The sequence below is a fragment of the Panthera tigris genome, chromosome D1 (assembly GCF_018350195.1).
Source record: "Panthera tigris isolate Pti1 chromosome D1, P.tigris_Pti1_mat1.1, whole genome shotgun sequence".
NCBI classification, from domain to species: domain Eukaryota; kingdom Metazoa; phylum Chordata; class Mammalia; order Carnivora; family Felidae; genus Panthera; species Panthera tigris.
This window is the reverse complement of record NC_056669.1, coordinates 101,794,173-101,808,087: the sequence shown is the minus strand read 5'-3', so window position 1 is coordinate 101,808,087 and position 13,915 is coordinate 101,794,173. Positions and strand designations below refer to the sequence as shown.

Genomic DNA, 13,915 nt, shown 5'->3' with positions numbered 1-13,915 from the left:
TGGGAAGAGTTGCCTCCCTTCAACATCAGGGGGTCTAACTTGGTTGCTGATCAGTGGCTCCCATGTCACTGAGATGATACAGGCCTTTACATGTGAGCCTCTGCAATTTCCTCTCTTTCCAGGATAAAGCGCCTCTGCCTTTTTACCATCCTGCTTCTCTCCACCATTTCTGTGTGTCAGCGCTTCCTGTGTGGAAGGCTGGGAAACATCCCTGGCCCCAAGGTGCTCACAGTTGAGGAGTACAAGGCAGACACACAAAGAGGGAGTCAGACTGCAAAGGTACCCAAATAAATGTAAGAACCTTCTTTCTGGGGCGCCTGGGTGGCTCAGTCGGTGAAGTGTCCGACTCCAGCTCAGGTCGTGATCCCACAGTGTGAGTTTGAGCCCCACCTCTCTGCTGTCAGCATAGAGCCCACTTCAGATCCTCTGTCTCCCTCTCTCTCTCTGCCCCTCCCCTGCTCGTGCTCTCCCCGCCCCCCAAAATAAACATTTTTTTAAAAGTCTAAAAAAAGAAAAAAGAACCTTCTTTCTGAAGCAAACCCATTTCTCTGAGGTCTTAGTACTATTCTTGCTTTATCATCTGCCCCATGTATTAGGCCCCCCAATCCCTTTCCATGAGCCTAGAGCAAGGTCAGCGAACTACAGCCCACAGGCCAAATCCTGTCCTCTGCCTGTTTGTGAATAAAGCTCTTTGGGACACAGTGGTGCCGATTCCCTTAAGGATGGTCTCCGGTTGCTCTCACACTACAGCGGCAGAGTTGAGTACTTGTGACAGAGACCACACGGCCGGCAAAGCCTAGCACAACTGGCTCCTTATAACAGGAGTTGGCTAACAGCTAGTTGGTAGGCAGTTTGGGACCCTGTTGGCTCAGCAAGATATAAGGGAACTCAGGAAAGATGACCGAGTTGGGAGTGGAGGGGCCTAGCCCAGACTTTCCTCCTCAGCCTACACGTACGCTCAAGACTTCCAGAACCTACGGGGAAACCTCTCACCGTGCCAGTCGGCTTCTTACCTCTCTGTTTCATGTCCCACCCATTCCTAAGCCCACACAGCCGGGCCTTGCCCCTATCTTCAACTGAAATGTTCCCACTAGGACCACCAATGACCTCCTCATTACCGATTCCATTTTTTTCCTCAGTCCTCCTCGTACACGACGTCTCTTAAGCATTTGCCTCTATTGACTATGTCAGAAATTCCCATGGCTTCTGGGAAGACTGGTCTCTCTTGGATCGCCTCCTATTTGTACAGCTACTTTATCTCTGGTCCCTTCTCATGTGTCCTCTTCCGTCCCCCCGCACCTACATACACGCGGTCTGCAAGGATTTGTCTGGTCCTCCTCTCCTCCATACTCTGTCACCGGGACAAAATCATACACGTGCCTGATTTCACCTGTCACTTCTGTGTTGATGGCTTCCCAATATACAACCTCTGAACTAAAGGCCCAGATTTTTTTTTTTTTTTTAAAGTAGGCTTCATGCCCAGCGTGGAGCCCAACTCGGGGCTTGAATTCACGACCGTGATGAGACCGAGATTTCTAACAGAAGTCAACCTCTGTGGCTCCTCAGATACTTGTCTTACTGACCAAACAGAGTTTGTCCAGCATCAAACGCTGTCTTCCTCTACCTCTCTCCTCGCCTAATCGCCTTTGCTCTTCCTCCAGCTGCCCCTTATTTGTTGCTGTTCCCAATAAATCCACCCTCAACCCTTCTCTTTTGGGAGTTGTATCCATCCTTACAGTTCCGGCAGTCGCCGATCCCCGAATCACTGCCCAAGCTATGTCTCCAGATGTGTTTCCAGCTGCCTCCTTACATTCCCAAATATTTGTATGAGGTAGACATCTGATGCTTTTGCCTGCCCAGATTTCATCCCCCTTCTGGTAACTACACCTTCGCTTTCCTTCATGGAGACACCTATTCTCCACTTTGAGTCCCCATGATTCACCCGAGGCTGACCTCACCTACCCCTCCAGGGGCAATCACACAACCCAGTTGTATCAGTTGTCTGTTGCCGTGTAACCATTTAGCCCACAGCTTAATAGCTGAGGACAACACACATTTATTTTCTTGCAGTTTCTGTGGGGCGGGAATCTGGGCAGGGCTTAGTTGGGTCCTCTGATCATGATGTCTCAGGTAGCTGCCCTAAGAGTGTCTGTCACTCAGGGCAGGGGTTCATCTGAAGGCTCAGTGGGCAAAAGGAATTGCCTGCAAGCTCACTTTCTTGGTGGTTGGCAGGATTTCGTTCCTTGAGGCCCTCATTTCTTTGGTGGCTGTTGGCTGGTCCTCGGTTCCTTGCAACGTGGCTGTGTCCAGCATGGCGGCTTGCTTGCGTCATCAAAGCCAGCAAGCGAGAGAGTCTTTTGGCAAGTGGCAAAGCGCAATCTTTTGTCACCTAATCACAGAAATGACAACTCCTCAGGGCGCCTGGCTGGCTCAGTCAGAAGAACGTGCAACTCTTGATCTTAGGGTGGTGAGTTCAAACTCCACGCTGGGTGTAGAGATTACTTAAAATAAATAAATAAAATGAACTTTAACATTCTTTTAATGTTTATTTTTGAGAGAGAGAGAGAGAGACAGAGCGTGGGAGGGGGAAGGGCAGAGAGAGAGGGAGACACAGAATCCGAAGCAGGCTCCAGGCTCTGACTGTCAGCACAGAGCCCGACACGGGGCTCGAACTCACGAACCATGAGATCGTGACCTGAGCTGAAGTCGGAAGTTTAACTGAGCCACCCGGGCACCCCAAATAAATAAAATAAACTTAAAAAAAAAAGTGACAACTCCAACGTTGCCATATACTATTAGTTAGAAGTAAGCTACCCAAAAGAAGGGGATTACAAATACTAGGAAGTACCGTCACTAAAGGGCCAACTTGCAGACTGTCAACCACAGAGGATTTAGCCAATTAAATCACCGTAATTGATTCAAGGATGGGTATCCACTCAGAGTCCATCAGCATTAAGACCCGAGAGGTTGGCTGGAACCTTGGGGACAGTGGCATTGCTGGGGTTGTTATGCTGGCGAAAGGCAAGCTTGAAATTGCTGATGGCCTTCTTCTATTCACATAGGGTTTAGGACCCTGTGACCCACAACCCAAAGGTTCCCAGCTGATCAAAAGTCTCAGGGATGCCTTGGATTCAGTTTGCTCAAACCCATGTTGATTACCATACCTTCACCTTTCCCACAGGCCCACTTCTCTCCCTAGGTTCTTCTTCACCATTAAAACCATAACACAGTCGCTCAGGCTGAAAACCTTGGAGTCACCTCCAGCCTTCCTTATCTGCTGTGGAGACTGGAATGACCCGTGCAACATGGCTTAATTCTATAGAACTGTAAGAGAGACCTTCTGTATTTGCAGAGATGGGGGAGGCTCTGAGGTGACCTCCTGACACACCATTTTCGTATAGGCAAACAAGTCACTCTAGGTTTTTCGCCAAGCCACTAGAATCTTACAGAATTTCTGGATGTGAAGCACATGGTGTAGAGAATGAGAATAGGGCGTCTGACTCTCCTAGCAAAATGCACCATAGGCTACAGGGAAATTCTGGCAAACTGCCTGGTAGCTTGTGGTTTGGAAGGCACCCTGGGCTGGATTGGTGAGAATATTCCTTCTGTCTCTAAGGCAGATTAAAAGAAATTGTGCCGATGGGATGTCAACTATACTCCCAAAATTAAAAAAAAAAAAAAAAAAAAAAAAAAAAGAGCGTCTGGGTGGGTCTGTCAGTTGAGCATCCGACTCAATTTCGGCTCAGGTCTCACAGTTGTGAGTTCGAGCCCCACATCAGGCTTTGTGCTGACAGCTCGGATCCTGTTTGGGATTCTCTCTTTCTGCCCCTCCCCTGCTCTCTCTCTCTCTCAAAATAAGTAAGTTAATTAAAAATATATTGAAAAAATAAAAATAAACAAATACAAAATTAAAAAAAATTTTTTTAGTGTTTATTCATTTTTGAGAGACAGAGAGAGACAGAACATGAGTGGGGAAGAAGCAGAGAGAGAGGGAGACACAGAATCCAAAGCAGGCCCCAGTCTCTGAGCTGTCAGCCCTGAGCCCCATGTGGGGCTCAAACTCACGAACCTTGAAATCATGACCTGAGCCGAAGTTGGCGCTTAACCGACTGAGCCTCTCAGGCGCCCCAACAAATACAAAATTAAAAAAAAAGAAATTGTGTGATTTGAAAATCACTCACAATGTCCTTTATATCTTCTTCCTTAGGGTTCCAGTCATAAAGCTAATCCATACCTCTCTTTCCCTATGCTACTTTCATCCAATTGACCTAAATCCTGGGCTCAGATGTTCCTATTTTCACCATTCCCCTGCCAGCTGAATATCAGCCTCTGAAAACTGTCCTCTTTTTTTTTGTTTGTTTGTTTAATGTTTATTTATTTATTTATTTATTTTGAGAGAGACAGATAACGAGCAGGGGAGAGGCAGAGAGAGGGGGAGAGGCAGAGAGAGAGGGAGACAGAGAATCTCATGCAGGCTGTGCATTGCCAGTGCAGAGCCCCACACGGGGCTCGAACTCACGAACCTAGAGATCACGACCTGAGCTGAAATCGAGTCAGATTCTCAACCTACTGAGCCACCCAGGTGCCCCTGAAAACTTTCCTCTTAACCTCCGCTCCATCAGAGTGCAAGTCCACAACACAAACCTCCTATCCTTCACCTGCCCCAAATTGTGATGGCTCCCTAGTTGCTTCCTGACCTTTACTAGGTCATGGACTCTTTTTTTGAGAAGGTGATGGAAACTGTGGGTAACTCATTCTAGAAAAATCTGTATTTTGTGTTTGGGTGTACATCACAAGGCAAAATGAACCCTCTGGATTCCATTTGCATACTGCCTCCCTGACAACATACCCTCCCATTTTCCTCCAAGTTAGACCTCCGTAAAAAGGATGTAGTCCAGATTTTTTTTTAAGCAAGGTATACTTTCTGTTTTTCTTTTCTTTTTATTTTTGAGAGAGAAAGAGAGTATAAAGGGGGAGGAACAGAGAGAGAAACACACAGAATCTGAAGCAGGCTCCAGATTCTCAGCTGTCAGCACAGAACCTGACCTGGGGCTTGAACTCATGAACTGTGAGATCAAGACCTGAGCCGAAGTCGGACACGCAACCAACTGAGCTACCCAGGGGACCCCTCTAGCCCAAATGTTTTAGCACAGTATTCAGGACCTTCCAAATTCATCTCCACCTGCCCTTTTAGCTGCACCTCTGCCTTGTGTGATTATTGTTATTTTATGCCTGGTTCCCCATCAGACCAAAATCCTCCCTGACAGCAAAGACTGTGTGCCCTCTCATTTTTCCTTGTTACATCTCCCCAGATGGAATGAAAGTTTCTCTGGAGCACTAATCAGAACACCTTGCTTAGTCTAGATAAAGTGTTGGCTCACTGTTAGATTTTTCAAAAAAATTATTTCATTGTGTTGAGAGCACTTAACATGAGATCTATCCTCTTGACAAATTTATAAGTGGACAATACAGTATTGTTGACAATAGATGCAATGTCTTCAGCAGATCTCTCGAACTTACTCAGCTTGTTTAACTGACATCTTACGCCATTTGATCAGTAATTCCTCACACCCTCCCCCCACCTTCGGCTCCTGGCAACCACCATTCCACTCTTGGATTCTAAGAGCTTGACTATTTTGGATACCTCATAGAAGTGGAATCATGCAGTACTTGTCTTTCTGTGTCTGGTTTATTTCACTCAGCATAATGTCCTCAAGGTCCATCCATGTTGTTGCATCTTGAAGAATTCCCTCCTTTTTTTAAGGTTGAATAGTATTCCAGTGTGTGTGTGTGTGTGTGCGTGTGTGTCCTTCTATATATATATATATATGCATATATATATACTTTTTTTAAAGTTTATTTATTTATTTGGAGAGAGAGAGAGGGAGAGAGAGGGAGCACGAGCGGGGGGGGGGGGCAGAGAGATAGAGGGAGCGACAGAATCCCAGGCAGGAGCTGCACTGTCAGTACAGAGTCCAGTGCGGGGCTCGATCTCATGAACCGCAAAATCATGACCTGAGCCGAAACCAAGAATCTGATGCTTAACCGACTGAGCCACACAGGTGCCCCACATTTTCTTTATCTATTCATCTGTTGAACATTTAGTTTGGTCTTTCACCTTGGCTATCATGAATAGTGCTACAACAGACTGCTGGGTTTCTAGTAATTTCTAACAGCAAAGGGGTTTTAGGGTGATGGGCCTAGATGATATGATACAATGTCATAGTTCCCAATCTATATTCTAGTAGAGTTCTGAGGTCAAAACTTTTCAGTTTTAGTGGACCCCATGGAAATGGGTATTTCTTAGACCTTGTGACATGATTTTGGCTTGAGAAAATATAGGTCCCCACAGGTGAACTTAGCACATTTACCATTACTGTTGCCAGGAATCCTTTTTTGGTAGCTGGGGCCCTTTGGGGTCCCACAGAAACTTAAAGAACTGGCCCAGTTGGTGGACTCTTAGATGAGTTTATTGATTCATATTGTAGACCTGACCCAATTCCAACCCCCAGCACAGGCCAGGGCAGGAATGTCCCCTAGGTCCCTGCAAGGTCTCCCTTGTGGAGAAATCTGGGACAAAAGAATATTGCCCCTCCTTGGTCACATTTCAAAATCCCTCCCACATTTTGTCCTTACTCCCACACCTCTCACATACACTGGGATATTTCATACCACGTGGTAGGGAATGGGAGGAAGACGGTATCAGTCCATAAAAGTGCATGTTCTGAGGGGACAGAGACTCTGTTTGTCTTGTTTGACATTGTATTTCCAGTGTCCAAACAGTGCCTAGCATGTAGTAGGCACTCAGTTAATACTTACTGAATGAATGAAGGGGGCATTGAGAGAAGTCAGTGGATCTTTAGCTTCCAATCTGTAAATGCCTTGTAATTTCATCCAACCATAAGCACTGAAGGATCTGGGTCACACTAAGCGTGACAGCACCAATGGGATGACTTCAGATTTCTCCTACATGCAACATATGGAACACTGATAAACCAGGTGTACTCACTGTGTGCAAGGGTTTCATGTGACAACATCAACATGCTGTGGTTTGGATTATAGGTTCAGATTTGATTCTGCCTCAAGCTCTGGCCATCGTGTTTTATCCCAGCCAGCAGAAGGGAGGAAGAGGGACTGAAGAAGGGTGTGTCCCTATTTTAAGGACCCCTCCCAAAAGCTATCCTTGACACCTTTGCTTACATCCCATTGGCCAGAACTTAGTCACATGTCCACAACTACCTTCAGGGGAGGTCTTCATTTCAGTTGGCCAAGTTGCCAGCTGAAAATCAGGGGTGCTATTACAAAGGAAGAAGTGGGGAACATATATGGGGAGAGACTGTTGATATGGTTGGGGAGGTGGTTTGACATGGGAAGTCTGGCCTTGCAAAACCAGAGAAGCCTGTCTGAACTCAAGCTCCCAACTCACTGTTCTTACCTATAGAGTGAGGGTCACCAGGCCAATGCCACCTGGGGGTGCAAGAGTGTGCTCTGTGGGTAAAAAACATGGCTGCTGAAGTCAGGTGGCCATGGGATCAAATACATCGCTGGATCTCTTCCTTTCTTTCATGTATGAAGCAAGGACAACAATACCCATTGAATAGGTTATTATGAGTATTTTGCTACTGGGAAATCCCTGGGACAAGGTTGTTACCCAAGAATGGTGCTTTTTCTTATTATTATTCTTGTGGTAAAACACATATAACATAAAATTTACGCTTTTAACCCGTGTTTAATATACAGGAGTGTTAATATATGCACACTCTTGGGGTGTCTGCCTGGCTCAGTGGATAGAGCATGGGACTCCTGATGTCGGGGTCGTGAGTTCAAGCCCTACCTTGGGCATGGAGCCTACTTTAAAAAAAAAAAAGAAGAAAACAATACAGTCAAACCTTGGTTTGCAAGCATAATTCGTTCTGGAAACATGCTTATAATTCAAAGCACTCGTATATCAAAGCGAATTTCAAGAACCATTGGCGCACGTTGGGATCATGTGACATTGCGACCCGTACTACTCGGATTGGAAGACAACGCTTGTTTATCAAGTCAAAATTTATTGGAAATGTTTGCTCGTCTTGCAGAACACTTATAGAATGAGTTACTGGCAATCCAAGGTTTTACTGTATGTATATATATATATATATATATATACACATATATATGCCCACTCTCGAGCAACAGATCTCTAAAATCTTTTTGTCTTGCAAAACTGAAACTCTACACCCACTGAACAAGAAGTCCCTTCCCCGTCCTCCTACCACTCCCTGGTAGCCACCTTTCTACTTCCTAAGACCACGACTGCTTTACATAACTCAGACGGAGACTCGTGCAGTATTTGTCTTTTCGTGACCTGTTTCTTTCAGCTAGCCTGCTGGCCTGAAGTTCACAGTCATGCTGTGGCATACGGCAGGATTTCCTGCCCTTTTGAGGCTGAATAATGTTCTGTTGTATGTATACACCACATGTTCTTTACCCACACATTCTTCGTCTAACGGACATTGAGGTTGCTTCCATCTCTTGGCTGCTGTAAAGCTATAAGCGTGGCAGTTCCTATCAGAAACTGGTTTGGTTAATATCAGAAACCAGTTAGTATCGGAAAGTAGTTCTCTCCTTTTTTTAAAAAATGTTTTTAATGTTTATTTATTTTTGAGAATGGGGGGGGTGGGAAGGGGGAGAGAGAGAGGGAGACACAGAACGTGAAGCAGGCTCCAGGCTCCGCTCTGTCAGCACAGAGCCCGGTGTGGAGCTCGAACTCAAGAACGGCGAGATCATGACCTCAGCCGAAGTCAGAAGTCAGATGCTTAAGCGACGGAGCCACCCAGGCGCCCCTATTGTCTCCTTTCTTTTAATACCCTTGCCGGGGAACTTCATGGTTTGTTTGCTTTTTCTGCATATAACTAATTGTTAGGTTAAACACTTCAGGTGCTTGGACATGGGAATTCTTTAGATACTACCTATCAATTAGGGGGAAAAGGGAAAACACCCCCTCTCCCTCAGGATGATAACAGAGTATAGATTCTCTTTAGGTGGCCCATTTGAATAGAAAAAGAAAGACAATCTATCTGCGGGGTTGTCACACTGTTTAATCCTACAGCTACAGTTCCAGACTCCAGATGTTGCCTTCCACGAAGGGTGCAGAACCATCCCCCAGTTCCGACTGAAGCTGTCCATCCGTGGAGTCCTAAATTCTGACCCCAGGAATCGAAGACGGGGGACAGCGGTGAGGAAGAAAGACCACCCACACAAATGTGTAATTCCTTGGTAGAGAGAACACTTGTAAGGCAAGCCCCTGGCCGATAATAACCGCAAGAAGCTGTGCTTTGGTATTCCTTCCTCTAGTGGTTTCCTGAGGAGACACATTAAGTAAGAATAACATCAATGTCATCATTATAAAGTAAAATCTTTACCCAAATACGGACATTGCACGCTCTGTGGGGTTTTTTTTAAAACCATTTTTAAATTAAGCTCTACACCCACCTGATACAGGGTTTGAACTCAGGACCCCAGAGATCGAAAATCTCTTGCTCTACCAACCGAGCCAGCCAGGCACCTCTGGACATTGTACACTTTGAATCAAAAGCTTTTGCTGCACGTTTATAGGCATAGGTGGTGCCACAGAAGCACAGTGCGAATCAGGTTCCCAAAGGAGCTTCCTAGTAGTTGGAGTGAAAAGGCAAATACTCATGAACATGTTACAAGTTATGTAAGGCAATATATGCTCAGCCTGGTGCTTGGAGGAGGGCGTGGTGCTATTGGCTGGGAAGACCAGAGAACACTGCTGGCTGGGGGATGGGGATTTGCACTGGACTCAGAATGGCAGCATTTAAATAAGTAGTAGGATTTAGAAAGTATTTTGTTGTTGTTCTCGTGTTTTAGCTGGTATATACCGAGTGTCGGCTCTATAGATGCCATACTTGAAGCTGAAGATAATGACAAAAAACCATGGTCCTGGCCTTCAAGGAGGTTTTCAGAATTATTTCAGCATGGGAGCAGAGTTTTCCAGTGAGGCCAACACTGCCCTGGCCCCAGAAATACCTCCAGGACACTCAGTCCCCACGAAGCAGAGCTAGATGACCAGGGATTGGGGATCCAGGGCTGACAGTCTGGCTCTGATGCTGTGTCCCGAAGCCAGCCACGTCTGGCACACTGGGACCACACCGGTGGGCCCCACGGTGGAGTCATTGCAGCCTGGCTGGCTCAGCGCCATGCATTTTCTGCTCAGCCCCCGACCCTTGGCCTTTGAGCCTGTTATTTGGTCTCCCTCTGTGGGACTCCTTCAGACTTTGACTCTTTAGTTGATTTAGGAGAGAAGACGAGGAAGAACTGCCAGTGTGGCTCCCAAGAGAAAATGCTCAGCAATGAGCTGGCAATGTGGGGAGTCACCTGCATGGAGGTGGCGGGGGGCGGGCAGTGGGAGAAGCACGGGGATTCTGGGATATGCAAGTAGCCGACTCTGGTTTGAATACCTTCTCTAGCCCTCCCCACTGGGTGACCCTGAGCAGGGGTCTGTTCTTTCTTTCTTTCTTCTTCCTTCCTTCCTTCCTTCCTTCCTTAAGTTTATTTATTTATTTAGAGAGAGAACATGAGCAGGAGATTGACAGAGAGAGGGAGAGAGAGAATCCCCAGCAGGTTCTCCGCTGTCAGTGCAGAGCCAGACGCAGGGCTGGAACCCACAAACTGTGAGATCATGACCTGAGCCCCCGGGCGCCTCTGAGCAAATTACGTCTTACAGGCTCCTCTTCTTCATCTGCAAACCTGGCAAAACAATCCCAAGGTGCAGGATTATTGCAAAGTTGCAGTGAAATACTGAAGCCCGGTGGGGAGCACATGGTACAAGCCGTTTGCCAAGGGGTAATAGATGGAAGGAGGGTGGAGGAGCGTTCCGTGAGCTCTCCCCGGTGCAGAGAGAGGAGTCAAGAGCTAGCAGCTGAGCCAGGGCATGCCCGTAGTTACGATTTTGGACAGCACTGCATTCTCGGCTACAGCGCTTTTTGCTTGCCGGAGCCATTCTGCGGTCACTCAAGGAGAAATGGAGTGCAGTGGGGGAGGGGCCCAGGAGGCGGCCGCACGGCCAGCCTGTCGCTCCCAGATGATGGATGAGCCTGTTCCAGGCCTTGTAATTAGTGCTGACTGGCTCTGAGACTCCTACCGTGGGGGAATGTTCCCTGCTTCCCCCATGTCAGGGAGGCCCTCCTCAGGGTCTGCGGCTGGACTGGGTGTAAAGTTTGCCCCGACACTCCAGCACACCCTTCCCGAGACCGGTGTGCATGTGTTTCTGTACACGTGTGTGAATGTGAGTGTCTGTGCCTGTCTGTGACTCTGGTGACCGCGATTGTGTGTACATGTGTATACACATATGTATGAGTGTACTTACACGTCTATGAGTGTGCATGTGTGCTAAGTTGTTAGTCGAGCCCACGATTAAATACGCGATGAACTTTTGGCTTTCAGCCGGGAGGAGGTGAAGGTGCAACTGTCTTTGGTCGCCGTTCATCCAACACCAGCCACCTCCACCAGGCCACCTAAGTTCGACTCCACCAAGATCAAAGTCATATACTTGAGGTGCACGGGTAGGGAATTCAGTGCCGCCTCGCTGTAGCCCCAGAGATCAGCCCCCCCGGGTCTGTCTCCAAAGAAGGTTGGTGATGATATCGCCAAGGCAACCGGTGATGGGAAGGATCTGAGGATTTCAGTGAAACTGACCATTCAGAGAAGACAGGCTCAGACTGAAGTGTTTCCCTCAAGGAACGGCCAAGAGATGGAAGCAGAAAAACATTAAGCACCGTGGAAATACCACTTTTGATGAGATTGTCAACATTGCCCCACAGATGCAGCACTGATCTTTAGCCTGAGAACTCTCTGGACCCATTAAAGAGATCTTGGGGACTGCCCAATCTGTGGGCTGCAATGTTGACGGCCACCACCCTTGTGACATCATACGTCACATCAATAGTGATGCAGTGGAATGCCCAGCTAGTTAAGAACTACAAAGGAAAATATTTCAATAAAGGATCATTTGAAAACCAAAAAAAAGGGGCGCCTGGGTGGCTCAGTCAGTTAAGCGTCTGACTTCGGCTCAGGTCATGATCTCGCGGTATGTGAGTTCAAGCCCTGCGTCGGGCTCTGTGCTGACTGCTCAGAGCCTGGAGCCTGTTTCAGATTCTGTGTCTCCCTCTCTCTCTGCCCCTCCCCTGCTCATGCTCTGTCTCTCTCTGTCTCAAAAATAAACAAACGTTAAAAAAAAGTTAAAAAAAAAAAAAGCAATGAGAGGAATAAATGCTAGTCTTTAGTCTTGGTCACTTGAAGCAGACTTCTTATTTCAAGAAGTCACTTGACTGGTCCCTTTTAGTTATCCAAACGTCTGGCAACCCCAGTCCTGAGGGAGGAAATAACAGAAACGTCCATCGCTCTGTGCAGGCTTCCCCTCCCTGAGTAGCCACATCAGGCCAGGCGGGAGGAGGTGTTCCACTTGTATAAGGGTTTTTCTGGAATAAGGGAATTCATATTTCCCCAACATTTCTTCCTAAGATTCAAAATTGAGAAACGCTTTTGGGATGGATGAGTGTAATTTCAACCAAGGCTTAGGACAAGGAATATCAGTAAGTTCTGAAAAATGAAATTACCTTGGGGGGCACCTAGCTGGCTCATCAGTAGGGTATGAGGCTCTGCATCTCAGAGTCGAGAGTTCATTCCCCACACCGGGAACGCCTACTTGAAAAAACAAAATAAAATAAAGTCTTCAATAAAAGATAAATAAGTAGGGCACCTGGGTGGCTCAGCCGGTTGAGTGTCTGACTCTTGATTTCGGCTTGGGCTCTCAGGGTTGTGGTATCGAGCCCCGTGTCAAGCTCTGTGCTGAGTGTGGAGCCTGCTTGGGATTCTCTCTCTCTCCCTCTGTCCCTTTCCCCCACTCACTATCTCTGTCTCTCAAAAAATGTAAACAAACAAACAAGCAAACAAACAAAATTAAATTATCTTGAGAGAAAGGGAATCTGCGTTCCTAAGCACTGGGGTCTACTCTCCACCCTGTCATTCATCAACTACGACACCTTAAAGGAATAGATTAACTGCTTTTGTTTTTTTAAGTTTATTACTTTACTTTTATGTAATCTGTACAGCCAACGTGTGGCTCGAACTCACCACCCTGAGATCAAGAGTCACATGCTCCACCCACTGAGCCAGCCAATAACACCTGATGAATTGCTTTCGAAGGCTTCATTTTTCATCTACATCATTTACATTTATATATTATGTAAATATGAGTTATGCACATTTGAAAAACTGCAAATCCCCCTAAATTAAAAAAAAAAAAAATCGCTGGGGCGCCTGGGTGGCTCAGTTGGTTAAGCGGCCGACCTCGGCTTAGGTCATGATCTTGCGGTCTGTGAGTTTGAGCCCCACGTGGGGCTCTGTGCTGACGGCTCAGAGCCTGGAGTCTGTTTCAGATTCTGTGTCTCCCTCTCTCTGACCCTCCCCCGTTCATGCTCTGTCTCTTTCTGTCTCAAAAATAAATAAACGTTAAAAAAAATTTTTTTTTGAAAGAAAAAAAAAAATCGCCCAGGTTACATGATTTCAAAATTGGTGAGTTGAGTGGGCCTGTGGACTGCGTTTACAACCACTGTCACGTGACCGCATCCATTGCTCTGCAAAAGTAAATAACTGCTATTCATGTTCATATCGTGTGAATTGAGCCATTGTTTATGGGCATCATACCTTCTGAGAGTGGACACTAATGACTGATGGGCTGTTACTTTAATATTCAGCCTTAACATTTAAAATATTTTCTGTATCCTAGGGCGATATTTTCTGAGTTCATTAACTGGTGGCATGAGTGCCAAAAACCACGGTCCAGAATCAATAACTTTTGTAATGGAAGTTAGATATGATAAAACACTCTGAAAAAGCCCAAGGAACTGCC

General features: G+C 46.6%; 1 long non-coding RNA gene across 1 annotated transcript; it reads right to left on the bottom strand.

The window, feature by feature from the left end:
• Nucleotides 1–9,060: 9,060 nt before the first annotated feature.
• On the bottom strand, nucleotides 9,061–11,986 carry LOC122231246. The gene is made up of 2 exons (XR_006208438.1): nucleotides 11,372–11,986; nucleotides 9,061–9,343 (listed from the first exon to the last, which is right to left on the bottom strand). It is a non-coding gene; the product is annotated as an uncharacterized LOC122231246 (long non-coding RNA).
• Between the last annotated feature and the right edge of the window lie 1,929 nt (nucleotides 11,987–13,915).